Below are 13,162 nucleotides of genomic sequence, written 5' to 3'. Positions count from 1 at the left end.
CGCGGCTGGGTCCTCCAGAGACGGGCCCCACGCTCTCCGGGATGCGAGTGGAGTGGGCTCCAGAGGCCTCCAGGGTGGCCACGCTGGGCACACCGGGGCACAAGGGCCTGGCTGCTGTGCCAGGCATGAGGCCACGTGACTCCAGAGGATGCCCTCCGTCCACCCTTGGCCCCCGAGTGGCTGCGTGAGGGGCGGGGGTGGCGGATAAGCCAGCAGCCACGTGGGGAGGATGCCCGGGAGGACAGGGAAGGAGCCGAGGCCTGGCGCCAGGTGTGGGAGTCCCCAGGGGAGCCGGCGCCCCAGGCCCGGGCAGGCCTTCTGATGCCCGCAGCCCCCGAGAGGCCCCAGCCCCCCGCCTTCATGTCCAAAGCTCTGACCCCGAGAGGCCCCGAGAGGACACATGTGCGGCGCTGCACACGCTTCCTGCCACCGCCTCCTAAACTCGCACGAACCCGGGGGACGCCGTCACTGCCCCTATGTGACGGGCGAGCAAAGGAAGCGCAGAGGCTTTTTGACTTGTTCAGGGCCACGCAGCGCAAAGCAGGAAGGCCGGACTCCAGTCCCAGCAGGGAGCCCCGCGCCTGTGCCCCCGTGGGCGGGGACCCCTCTGTAACGCACAGACTCACACATCAGCCAGGCCAGGCCTGGGGCCAGCTGCCTTCTGGGACCAGAGAGAACGGCTCTGACCGGACCTGACGCTGCCGCCCGGCATCTGGACCCGCACCTGCCACCCGGCGGGCTCCCTGCACCCCCGGCCCCCGGAGACCAGGCTGTTCCCCACCCCGCCATCCTGGGCCAGGCACAATAACCGTGTGGGCCACCATAACCAAGGTCCCCAAAAGCCAGCTCGAAGATCGGCCCATCAGCTGTGATGCTGTTGAAAGCAGGTTCCCCAGGTCCGTGCCAGACCTGCTGGAGAATCAGCTGCACAGAGGTGTCGCTCACACACGCGCAGTGTGAGGGCGCCTGTCGGACCGCTGCCCCATCACGACCAAGCAGCCCCACGCCCCCCCCCAGCCCCTGGCAGCCCCTCTGGGCTTCCTGACACGGGATCAAGCTTCCTTTGCTAGAGGTTCACATAAAGAGGCCTGCATGGGACCTGCAGTCCAGCCTCACATGGCAGGGCGGTCTCCAGTCTGTCCGCTCACCTGTTCACCTGCCGACGGCAGCAGGTGTGCAGCCTCTGGCCCCGCACTTTCCCCAGCGAGCCTCTGTGCGGACACAGGCCTTCCCTCGGGAATCTGTTTAACAAGTCCCAGTCCCCGGTCCATCTCCTGAATCTCTGGTCGAGGAAGTCCGTCCCCAGAGGCCCCAGAGAGCCGCACCCCCATCTGGAACGGCCCCTCAGTCCCGCTTGGAGGTGAGCCTGGCCGGGGCTCCTGGCTGCAGTTGGCTGTCCTCCCTGGTTGTCAGTCTGTCCCCAATGCCCAGATGTGGGTCTGGTGTCCTTGCTCCCTGTGGGCCAGACCCCGTCCTAAGGCACGTCAGCAGCTGCAGTCCAGGCCCCTCCCACCTGCCCCCGCCACGAGAGCACCCGGTGCCCACCATCTGCTTGGACATCGCCGCCTCTCGGCCTACCACCTCTGACCCAGCTGGGCCTGACAGTCTTGATAACACGTCAGTCACACGTGCTAACTTGGAGGACCTTCAATGACGGTGGGGGAGGGCTGACCAGCCCCCCCACCCCTGCAGAACCCACCCTGCTCCCCAATCAGCCCACACCCTCCCCAGCTCTCCCCCAAGGCCTGCAGACTGGTAAGCAGGAAAGCATCAACTCGGCAGCCCCCAGGAGCACTGGCTCGTGTGCAGCCCCTGAAAACATTAAAAAAAATAATAATAAATATATATATATCATCAGAGAATTCTAAGTTGATTTCTACATTTTGAAACCCAAGTTTAAATATGCAAGGGGCATAAATTCTGTCATACTGTGAACTTTTAAACATACAGATCTTCCTTAACTTACAGCGGGATTACATCCCAATGAACTCATCATAAGTTGAAAATATCTTGTTAAGTTGAAATATATTTAATACACCTAACTTCCCAAACATCAAAGCTGAGCCTTGCCCCCCTTAAACGTGCTCGGTGTAAACTCACATTATCCTGCAGTTGGGCAAAATCACCTGACACAAAGCCTATTTTATAGTAAAGTGAGTGTCTCCTGTAACTGATGGAATACTGTACTGAAAGCAGAAAACAGTGGCTCTCGGGGCCCAGCATGGTTGTCAGTGCACTGGTTGTTCACCCTCGTGATGGCGGGGCTGGCGGGGCTGCAGCCACCACTGCCCAGCATCAGAGGCAGCGTCCGACCGCATGCTGCCAGCCTGGGAGAAGGTTAAAGTTCACAATTTGAGGGCTTCCCTGGTGGTGCAGTGGTTGGGAGTCCGCCTGCCGATGCAGGGGACACGGGTCCGTGCCCCGGTCCGGGAAGATCCCACATGCCGCGGAGAGGCTGGGCCCGTGAGCCGTGGCCACTGAGCCTGCGCGTCCGGAGCCTGTGCTCTGCCACGGGAGAGGCCACAGCAGTGAGAGGCCCGCGTACCGCAAAAAAAAAAAAAAAAAAAAAATTTGTATTTCCATGTACGTCCTCTACAGGATCTCACTGTAATACAATTTATTATGATTGAGTCTTTTACCAATCATCTTAACCTAACATTATGTAACAAAAATATGTATGAATATTTAAATTTAATTTTTACATTTCTTGTGCATAGGCTAAATTTAAGTTTAAAAACTTCTTCTGGAATATTTGATGAAAATCCACTCCTAAGCCGTTCAGCCTGTGTCACCTTAGAACCTGGGCATTTGGTTGACCACAACGCCATGATCACATCTGAGAAATTTAACACCGACGCGAGCATATCACCAAATATCCCATCTGTGTTCCCCCAAATGGCCCGTGTCACTTCTTTTCGTCCAGGCCCCGGTCGAGGGCCAGTGCGGCGTTTGATCGCACGCCCCTGTTCTCCTCTGACCTATACCACACTCCCGCTCCCGCTCCCACTGGAAGAGCCCGGGACAGCTGTCCCGTACCCGCTCCCGCTCCCGCCGGAAGAGCCCGGGACAGCTGCCCCGTAGATACCCCGCAGTCTGGCTGTGCTTCCTTGCGACTAATCCACGCTCAGGATGACGCTGGGGGCTCCTGGCTGCACCCACCAGGGGCACTGCCCCTTGTCCCCTTCCTGCCACAGCTTGGTGAAGGCAGTGCCCCTAGGGGTCGGAAGGCAAAAGTGCAGCCTGCTGGGCTCACCCCCCAATCTGATGGGAGACGTTTGAGTTGACATCCACCCCCAACCGCCTCTGACCCCAGTTTCCGTCAAGGCCCCCTCCCGCCTAACTCTCACATCCTGAGCGCCAAGTGGGCAGAGCTTGTTCTGACCCGTAACCACCGCCCTGTAATGGGTGCTGTAGGGCCCCATTACCCCTGCCTGTGTGATGCACTTAACCTCACGACACAAATGAGATGCTTCAAAACTGCAGCAACACGCAGCTCTTCCACTGGCGTTGCTGTAAGCTTCTAGAAGACACGTGATACGGCCTAGAATAGAAGAACGCATCTAAGGTAGAAATTATGAGGCATAATTGGTATCCATCCATCCCCCGACACCCCCAAGGTAACCGCCATTGTTCCATAAAGTTTTATTTTAAAGTAAAAGACATTGGCCCCTTTTCATTAATACTCAGATGCTGTTGCTGGCCAGGAAACCTGAGCCCAAGTCCCGTCCTCAGGTAAGAGTTTAGGTCGTTCCAGAAGCCTGGCACCTGCACAGCCCGGTCCTAAGGGTACTGTGGCCCCGTACAAGCTGCCGGGACCCCACCTTCTCGGGGCAGGGGACGAGGTGCACTCACCCTCCCCAAAGGGGCGACAGAGGGTGGCGCTGCCACCTGGGGACAAGGGGCACAGAACAGAGGCCGGCCGGGGGAGGGGGAGGGGCCGGGCACTCGGCAGAGCCGCGCTGCCCACAGCTCCAGGGCAGGTGAGTGAGGCTCCTGGAGCTGCAACACGACACGCGTCCTCTGAGAGACGGTGACCGGGGCCTCTCGGGAGCTGCCAGAGCTCCGGTGGGGCAGGAAGGGCCGGGAGCCAGACCAGACCCTCCTCCCAGCTCCAGCACTGCCCCCTCCCCCTGCCCCAGAAGCAGGACCCTCGTGGACCTGACCCTGTCCCTCCAGGGCTGTTGCTGCTAGTTCTGAGCCAGTTCCCGTGGCCGCGCTGCTCGGGGCTCAGGGTGGTGAAGGGGAGACCTGGGAGCCAGGGGCGCCTGGACCACCTCCCCACTATCCCGCCAAGGGCCTGGCCCGCTGCTGGGCTCTGCCGCCGCCACTGCCAGCCCCGACCTTGGCACCTCTTGTTACGAGTGAATTGTGTCCCCTCACAAGGATATGTTGGGGTCCTACTGCCAGCACCCCAGCGTGTGGCTGTGTTTGGAAATATGGTCTCAACAAAGGAAATCAAGTTAAACGGGGGCACTAGGGTGTGCCCTAATCCAATTGGACCGGCAGCCTTATAAGAAGAGATTAGGACACAGACGTGCACAGGGATGGCCGTGTGAGGACATGGGTGGAGGCGGTCTCTACACGCAGCTTGTTCCTTCACAGCCTCCGACACCCTGGCCTCGGCCTTCCAGCCTCCAGGACAGGGAGAATCGATGTCTGTTGTTTAAGCCCGCAGCCTGCGGTGTGTGTCAGGGCCCCGGAGCAGAGGAACACAGCTCTTAGAAGTATGCAGGCCTTGTTCCCAGATCCTGTAATTCTGGGCGTGCACAGGCCCCTTCCCACGTCCTGCTGCCCAGGAGGCCCAGGGTCTGCCGCGGACCCTGGCCCAGCCTCACCCTGCTCACGTCCCCTGCACCTGCCTCAGGGCCCGCCCCAAATGCCCACAGGACCGGCACTGGTCCCTCTGTCCCCCTTCCTCAGGAACTACCCCGGCAGATGGTGTGGTCTTCAGATCTCCTTACCAGGCACACCCCCATCTTTGCCCAAACCCCCATCTTTCCAACAAAGCCTTTCCACAGAAACAGAAGTTGTAGTCGAGGGCCCATCAGAGTGCTTCCTTGCTCCATGCAGGGAAGGTGAGTGGCTCTCTCTGCACGTGGAAGACCGCTCTCCCATCTACACACAGGGCCCACGTCAGTCCCTCCAGCCTCTGCCAACGCAGTCTAATCTTACAGCTGGGGGAGCAGCGCCCAATTGGAAACTGCACCCCCAGCCTGAAACTGCACCCCAGCCTGAAACATCCAGTGCTGTGGCTCTCCACTGGGCAGAAGCTGGCCAGCTCTGGGGGACGCCACTTCAGCTGCCCTGCTGCCCTGCTCCTGAGATCCAGGGAGAAGGCATCGCCGCTGATAACCACTCTGGGCCAACTACCTCTCGGAGCTGAGGTCAGAGCCTGGCAGCCTCACCCGGCCCTGTCGGGGCAGTCTCTCCTGAGCAGGTCTGACCTTGAGCACAGTGGCTGGTGAAGGGAGAAGACATTAAACATGCCAAAAGTGCCTCGTTTTTGATGTTCTAGATAGGAAGTCTGGATTATAGGATTAAAAGAACGGTTTAGTTATATGTGATCTAAATTCAAAGTCCATAATGAAGGGGAACCAAGGCTGTTACCTTCCCTTCTTCCTTCCTTTGTTCCATCCACTCATCCACCCACCCACCTACCCATCCATCCACCTATCTATCCACCCACCCGTCCACCCATCCCATCCATCCATCCACCCATCCATCCTTCCACCCACCCATCCACCCACCTGTCCACCCATCCCATCCATCCTTCCACCCACCCACCCATCCATCCACCCACCCATCCACCCACCCACCCATCCATCCAACCATCCACCTATCTATCCACCCACCCATCCACCCATCCCATCCATCCATCCACCCATCCATCCTTCCACCCACCCATCCATCCACCCATCTACTCATCCATCCATCCACCCACCCACCCACCCACCCATCCATCTACCCACCCACCCATCCATCCACCCATCTACCCACTCATCCATCTACCCACCCACCCATCCATCCACCCATCTACCCACCCATCCATCTATCCATCCACCCACCCATCCACCTATCCATCCACCCACCCACCCACCCATCCATCCACCCACCTACCCACCCATCCATCCACCCACCCATCCATCCACCCACCCATCTACCCATCCATCCACCCACCCACCCACCCATCCATCCACCCATCTACCCGTCCATCCACCCATCCATCCACCTATCCATCCATCCACCCACCCATCCATCTGTCCCATATTTGAGTGCCTATGTGTGCAGTAAGCAGAGCAGACGTGGTCTGCTATGAGGCAGCAGAACAGAAAGGCCACGCTGGCTGGCTGCACGGGGGGCAAACTGGGGGCAAGCCCTAGGTTTTTGTTTTCCGTGTGAATAGTTCTGTTGTTTCCGAGTCAGGAAACACCAGAGAAAAAGTCTATGAACAAGACTGACTATTGGAAACAAGGGACAGTAGAGAGAGAACATCATCTCTAATATTTTTAAAGTATCTTAAGATAATTTAGGTGGCAACGTCTACTGTTCAGAACATAGCCAAGAATGGGAATAAACCCCCACCGCCTTCTGGGCAGTCTGGGTATCAGGGACGCAGACACGTCACCCACAGGGACTCCTTAGCTCCTAGATGGGCTCCTCCTCACTCTTGCTGTCAACGCAGCTGGGACATGTGGGACTGGGTGGTCTCCTGGCCCACGGCCAAGCCGAAGCGCCAGACGAGAAAAGAGGGGGCGGCAGGCGCTGGAGGCAGGCGTCCCGCTGGCGGCAGCACGAGGGAGGCAAGCCCGCGACTGGAGACAGCGCCACCTGGAGGGCATCCGGGGCCGGGGCAGCTCGCAGACCCAGCGGCCCCAGGATGGCATCACGAATGAGAACGTAATGCAGCAATTGTCGTCCACCCTGACCGTGCCCCTGCGCAAGGGGGGCTGCGCCACTCACCGGAGTACTGATGGTGGCCGAGGGGCAGAGAAGGATTTTCATGAGTCTCACAAAAATTTTAGATTAGACCAACACAATCCTGTTTTTGAGGTTTAAAGGGGGTGGCTTCAGTTCTTGGGTAAATTCACTTACAGGGACCACCTTGTCTTTCAATAAGGCTGAAAAATATGACATTTCTTTGCTAATAATCATGTGTTGCTGGTCCAACCTCATGAGCCTAAAAATTGAAAAGGAGGAGTGAAATCCTCCCTGCTTGCAGCTGGTGGGTTTGTACGGTATAGACCCAAAAGAGTCCCCGTAACCAAAGTGCCACTACGAACAGTAAAGGCTGACAGTGATGCTGAAAGGGACGAAATTAATACAACGTCAGAAGGCAACATTCTAATAATGTTCAACAACTAGTTCTACCTGAAGTAATCAGGAGGCACTAAGACAACAGAGAAGTTCATTTCTTTCTGACTTAACAGATCCAGGTCGCGGGCCCCAGATGGTTATTTGGGACAATGGAGCAACCTAGGCAGCCATGCACTGAAGATGCAGCCTGGCAGCTCTGCCCACCGTGGTCGTCTGGGGCCCAGGCTGCCAGGAGCCCTGCCATCTTCGGTGCGTGGCATCCTGCGTTGCTCCATTGCTCCTCTCTAGCAGGTAGAAAGGGGAAAATTGGAAGCCCAGGACTAGGGATTTCCGCTAAAGCAAGAGGGGTGCAAACTCGCAGTCCAAGCCCTTGGTGAGCAGAACGATGAGGACACAGAGCCCTGCGGTATGTCCAGGCCACCAGAGAGTGTGGCCCAGTGGGCACACCTCCACGTGAACACACAAAAACAGAAGACACAGTGGAGAAGACCCTGTGTACATTTGCAATAAAAAAGACAAAATACCTAATCACGAGCTTCAGGAGAAATAAACAGGTTTATATGGGTAAACCTTGGAATATCCAGAAAGAGACAAAAGCAGAACTAAACAAATGGGAAAACACTGTGCGGCAGGGGCGACACTGCCCCCTGCGGTCACGCCCTGGTAAAGCAGCACTGTTTTCCCCATCGAGATGTGGGGTCGGCTTCCCGGCCCCGGAACGCAGGCTGGCGACAGGGCTCAGCACTAAATAGACTGGGGCGGGCCTTGCATCACACGACTGACTCCCGAGCCTGGGCCTTCAGAGCCCTTGCAGCTTCCAGCGCACCCTCCAGGCGCCAGAGGAGGAAACTCGGGCCAGCCAGCTGGAAGGTGGGTCCACATGGAGCAGAAATGGACCCACGGCCCCAGTCATGCTGCCGGCTGACTGCAGCCTTGCAAATGACCCCAGGTGAGATGAGCAGAAAGCCGCCCTGCTGAGCCCAGCCCAAAGTGCTGACCCACAGCTGTGAGCTAAGAAAACAGTGGTTGTTTTCAATCACAACCTTTTGAGGTGGTTTTTCAGATAGCTATACATAAATAACACACAAGCCATTCTTTCTAAGTTCATTTATAAATATAACTGAACCCTAATTAAAATACCAACAGGTCCCCCATCCCTCAGCCCTGGAGCTAGAAATGCTGATTCTGCAGTCCACATGGAGAAACAAACAGGAAAGAAAACCAAGACAACCATGAAAAAGAACCAGGGAACAGCCTGCAGGATACGATCACGTACAACGAAGCCTCTGCTATTAAGAGTGTGGACCTGGCCTCCTGGAGTCCCTGGGCACCTAGAGCAGTAAGCCTGCAGCCGCTGGTGGGAGACGTGGAAGCCGTGTGGCCTGAGCATTGCTGCAGGCTGAGCAGACGGCACAGGACACGTCCCACGTTTCTGGCTTTCCTTCGCACTTGCCTTTAGGCAGACTTGCATTTCTACCGTATGCACAATAAATAGTATACAGCTGGGACTTCCCTGGCAGCCCAGCGGTTAAGACTGCACCTTCCAACGCAGCGGGTGCGGGTTTGGTCGAGCTAAGATCCCACATGCCGCGCGGCCAAAAAACAGCAAAACGAAACAAAACATAAAACAGAAGCAATATTGTAACAAATTCAGTAAAGATGTTAAAAATGGTCCACATCAAAAAAAATCTTAAAAAAAAATAGGATACAATTAACTTAAAACCATCACTGGGTTCATGAAACTCTTTTGGCATTCCGTATCTCTCAACCAAGGGGTAAGGAAGGTATCATGAAAGGATGTACCAAACGGCCCCTCCAGGCCTCCGTGACAACCGCCCCTCGTGAGAGAGCTCGGCCATGGCGGCAGTGCTCACCCTTGGGCCCTGGGAGGGGACCCCCAGCCCCAGATCTAAGCCATAAAGGTAACCCTGTCCCCAGTTGGAGCGGCTGCCCCAGGGATGGCCCAGTTCCAGGCAGTGGGGCCTTCAGGGGCTGCTTTCCTGGACCAGAGACAGGCCCCGCCCCCTGTGCTGCCCCTCTGCTCCTGGCCCTCCTTGAGTGAGTAAGCGGCATCCATGGTAGCAACGTCAGGAGCACGAAGGGACAAGCAAGGGGAGAAAGGACCCACGCTGCGGGCGGCGGCCTCGGCGAGCAGCCAGCGGCTGCCACAGCAAGAGGCAGAGGGGACACGAGTCTCGGGTATTTCAACCACCACTTCTGTCACCTGCGGCCCAGACCCCTGCCCGCGCACCCTCCCCGTTGCTGGCACTGTCACGCACGCAGGTCTCGCACATACACGATGCTCGGCAAAGCTGGCTAAAGGGATGCCGCGTGTTTACCGCGTTCACGTGCGACACCAGCAGCGTGACTCCTGAAGCTCGTGCCTTTCACGTGTCATCACGAGCTGCCTCAACGACAAGTTTCCTGAAAGACCAACGTTACAGGAGAGCCAATGTAGCACGTTACCTGACAGTCTCATCTAAGACTCTGAAAACCCTGTCAAACTCCGGACGGGCCAGTGCCGTTGGCTGCAGAGGGGCTGTGCAGGCTGGCGGGGGAGGGCTCCTGACTCAGGACAAAGGAAACCGCCCATATTTCCGGGTCCCATCGGAGACACCTGGGGCATTGCTGCAGCTAGCGAAGGCCGGACAGATAACTGGCTGCCCAGGCTGAAGGGCAGGGGCCACGCGCACCAGCACTGTCCTGACCGCGGGCTACTGGAGGAGCCTGATGGATCAAAGGGTCCCCAGGCCCCCAGGCCCCCTCCAAAGGAGGCCGAAGCTCCCCGCCAGGCTAGGAGAAGGGCCTGGGAACTACAGACTGAGGACAAGGGTGGGGAAGGGCTGTCATGTCCCCAGGGGGCTTTCCACTGTGGAAGCGGTGCCCCAGGCAAGAAGAGAGGGGCGGCTAGGCGAGGAGGGGGGCTGGGGCAGAAGCCCAGGGACAGACGGCCACGGGCCACGGTGAGAAGGCATGAGAGGGACCTCCGGGCCCCACCTGCCCCACCTACCAGAGCTCCAGAATCCTCTGTCTTTCTGAGGCTGTTCTGATGGTTTTACTGGCCCGAGCAGTGGTGAGGTTTGCGGTGCAGGGTGGGAGGGACGCGAAGAGCTCCCAGGCCTTACGACTGCACAGTAGGCCTGTGACAAGCCTCTAGGCCTGAGGACACAGCGGGCGCCCCTCACACCAAGGTGGCTGCCTGGCCTGTACGCACACACGCACACATGTGCACACGCGCACTCACACGTGTGCACGTGCACACAGGAAACAGGCACAGCTAACCTGCCTTGGATGTAACTTTGTGACAATGATCTGCCCTTTATAATAAAGACGTTTTACTCGTAGAGAAACAGATGGGAGTTTGCTTTATAATTATTCAGTAAATTGGTTGTTAATGCACTTTTCTACATGTACAATATATTTCACTATTTAAAAAGTTACATCGAGGGCTTCCCTGGTGGCGCAGTGGTTGAGAGTCCGCCTGCCGACGCAGGGGACACGGGTTCGTGCCCCGGTCTGGGAGGATCCCACATGCCGCAGAGCGGCTGGGCCCGTGAGCCATGGCCGCTGAGCCTGCGCGTCCGGAGCCTGTGCTCCGCAACGGGAGAGGCCATAACAGTGAGAGGGCCGCGTACAGCACAAAAAAAAAAAAAAAAAAAAGTTACATCGAGTCCTGGGGTTCCCTTAGGAATGCAGAGGGCTTGTCACTCCCAGCCTGCAACAAGATAAAGCCAGACAAACTGCAAGTTCATGACTTTTCTTGACCCCATCAGAGATGTGAGGTCACAGGACAAGCAATTAACAAAAAATGTGGGGTGAGGTGGGCGCCTGAAGGGGGCGGGACTGAGCCCCGGGGTTCCCGGGGACAGACCCAGGAGGAGCTGGTCACAGGAGGCCACGCAGCTGGGGAGGGCGTGAGGGGTCCCAGAGCTGCCAGTGCGGAGGGAGTCTCCCCTCCCGCAGGCCTTTTCTCCATGACTCCCAACCAGCATGCCGGAGAGAGTCTGGGAAAAGCTTCTACACAAACTCTAGAGTCTATAGGTAATTGACAGTGCTTTTTAAGTATGCAGAACACAAACCTCAAAGGATGAACAAGGCCACTTGCAAAGATAAAAAATGTTGTCACATTTGCCATTAAAGAGGCATCATGTTTCACACACTTAAAAAGATAAGAGTTTTAGAAAGGTAGGATTGGGACATTGGGATTGACATATATACACTAATATGTATAAAACAGATAACTAATAAGAACCTGCTGTATAAAAAATAAACAAAATAAAATTAAAAAAAAAAAAAAGAAACGTAGGATTCAAAATGGAGTAAACACGACATGTTTCAAATGTCCACCTCGGCCTCTGTCCAGAGGGGAGGAAGAGCCCGCTTCGCGGGTCCCAGAGCAGCCCCGACCCAGAGGCGTTCGGAAGAGGTCAGACTCACCCCAAGTCGGAGAACGAGGGTCGCCTGTCACTCAGCAGCCTGCCTGTCATTTGAGCTTCTGGCCAGAGCACAAACTCAGAGCATCTCAGACATGCACGTTGTGAAGTAGAGGATGGTTTCCGAGAACATTAACCAGATGTTAGGTAGAAACATCAGGTAGAAAGTGAAACGAAGACTGTCACGAACGCCGTGCACCCACTTGCTGCACACGGCCTGACGCAGAGCAGAGGCGTCGCCCCGGGACCCCGGGACCATGGGACCCCGGGACCCTGGGACCCTGGGAGACAAGCCCTGAGTTCCTCCTCCCTTTCCTACCAGTAGCGGGACTGGAAAGTGGAAAACCTCTGTGGTGGGGCTGGACAAGCAGCCTTCAAGGCCACAGGGCAGCAGCGCACTCCTGCCCCCAGAGCGGCTCCATCCCCACTTCGCCCCACCTGGACGCTCAGGTTACAAGTCCCGGGCGGGGCAGGGGGAGCTGGCCGCTGGGGAGACCTCTCCTGTGCCTGGGGGGCAGGTGCCAGGAACCCATGACTGCCCCCTCCTTGCTGCATCCCCACAACGGAGCTTCTCACCCCGAAACCAGTTTTTCCAGTACAAATGGGAAACGCTAGTGGAGTCTGATGGGATTTTACGGGCAGTCCCACTGGCTCCCTCACACCCTTTTGTGAAGGTCAGAGGTGATCTATAGACAGACAGGAAAATCCTAAACTCTTCCTCACTTCACTTCCTTGAACATGAATTCATCCCCTTCTCAGGCTTTGTCTTTCTTCTGCTTTTCCCCCAATCCCCAAAAGTTTACACCAAAGCCCTTTGTTCTCAAGTTTACCCTAAGGATGCCTTTCCTGTAGCAGGCAAGACCGACAGCAGCATCTGAGGACGGCTGGGTCGCGGGCAACGTGGGCACATCCGGGGGTGGGGTGGGGGAGGAGACCTGAGACCACTGGACGGGACCACTGGACGCGACGCCATCAGAGGCCTGCAGGGCACCCTAGAAAGAGCACGGCTGTATCTGAGGAACAGGCCTTGCTTTTTGCTCTTTTGGGGGGAACCAACCTCTTGCTGTGATCACTTTCAGATGACCCTGCTCGGGGAGGACAGGTCAGCAGCTGAGGGAGGACGGCTGCCTCTAGGGCAGACCTAGTCCCACAGTGTCCTTCCCTAAAAGTCGGGGCAACCCTGCAGCAAGCAGGCTGGCTGCCGTGCTGCCCCGATCTCACCCAGCACCCAGCACTCCATAGGAACAGCACAGGAACTGATGACGAATCCTGCAGGTGAACGTACCAGCCACGCATCTCCCACTGACAGCCCCATTATGTAAGGTAACATATCTACTTCCAAAGATATGAGTTATAACAAAATTTGTTAATATTTAAAAGGCACAATAGATAAAACATTTTCTGAGTTTAATGTT

At 56.7% G+C, this 13,162-nt stretch overlaps 1 protein-coding gene across 5 annotated transcripts in view; it reads right to left on the bottom strand.

Annotated features, from left to right (window-relative positions):
- Positions 1–13,162, bottom strand: part of AGPAT3 (1-acylglycerol-3-phosphate O-acyltransferase 3) — a 108,884-nt gene that overhangs the window by 40,213 nt on the left and 55,509 nt on the right. The gene's annotated exons all lie outside the window — the stretch shown is intronic.

This window comes from Tursiops truncatus, chromosome 4 (genome assembly GCF_011762595.2).
Source record: "Tursiops truncatus isolate mTurTru1 chromosome 4, mTurTru1.mat.Y, whole genome shotgun sequence".
Lineage (NCBI taxonomy): Eukaryota > Metazoa > Chordata > Mammalia > Artiodactyla > Delphinidae > Tursiops > Tursiops truncatus.
Note: the sequence above shows the minus strand (reverse complement) of the source record. Positions and strands in the feature narration are given on the sequence as shown.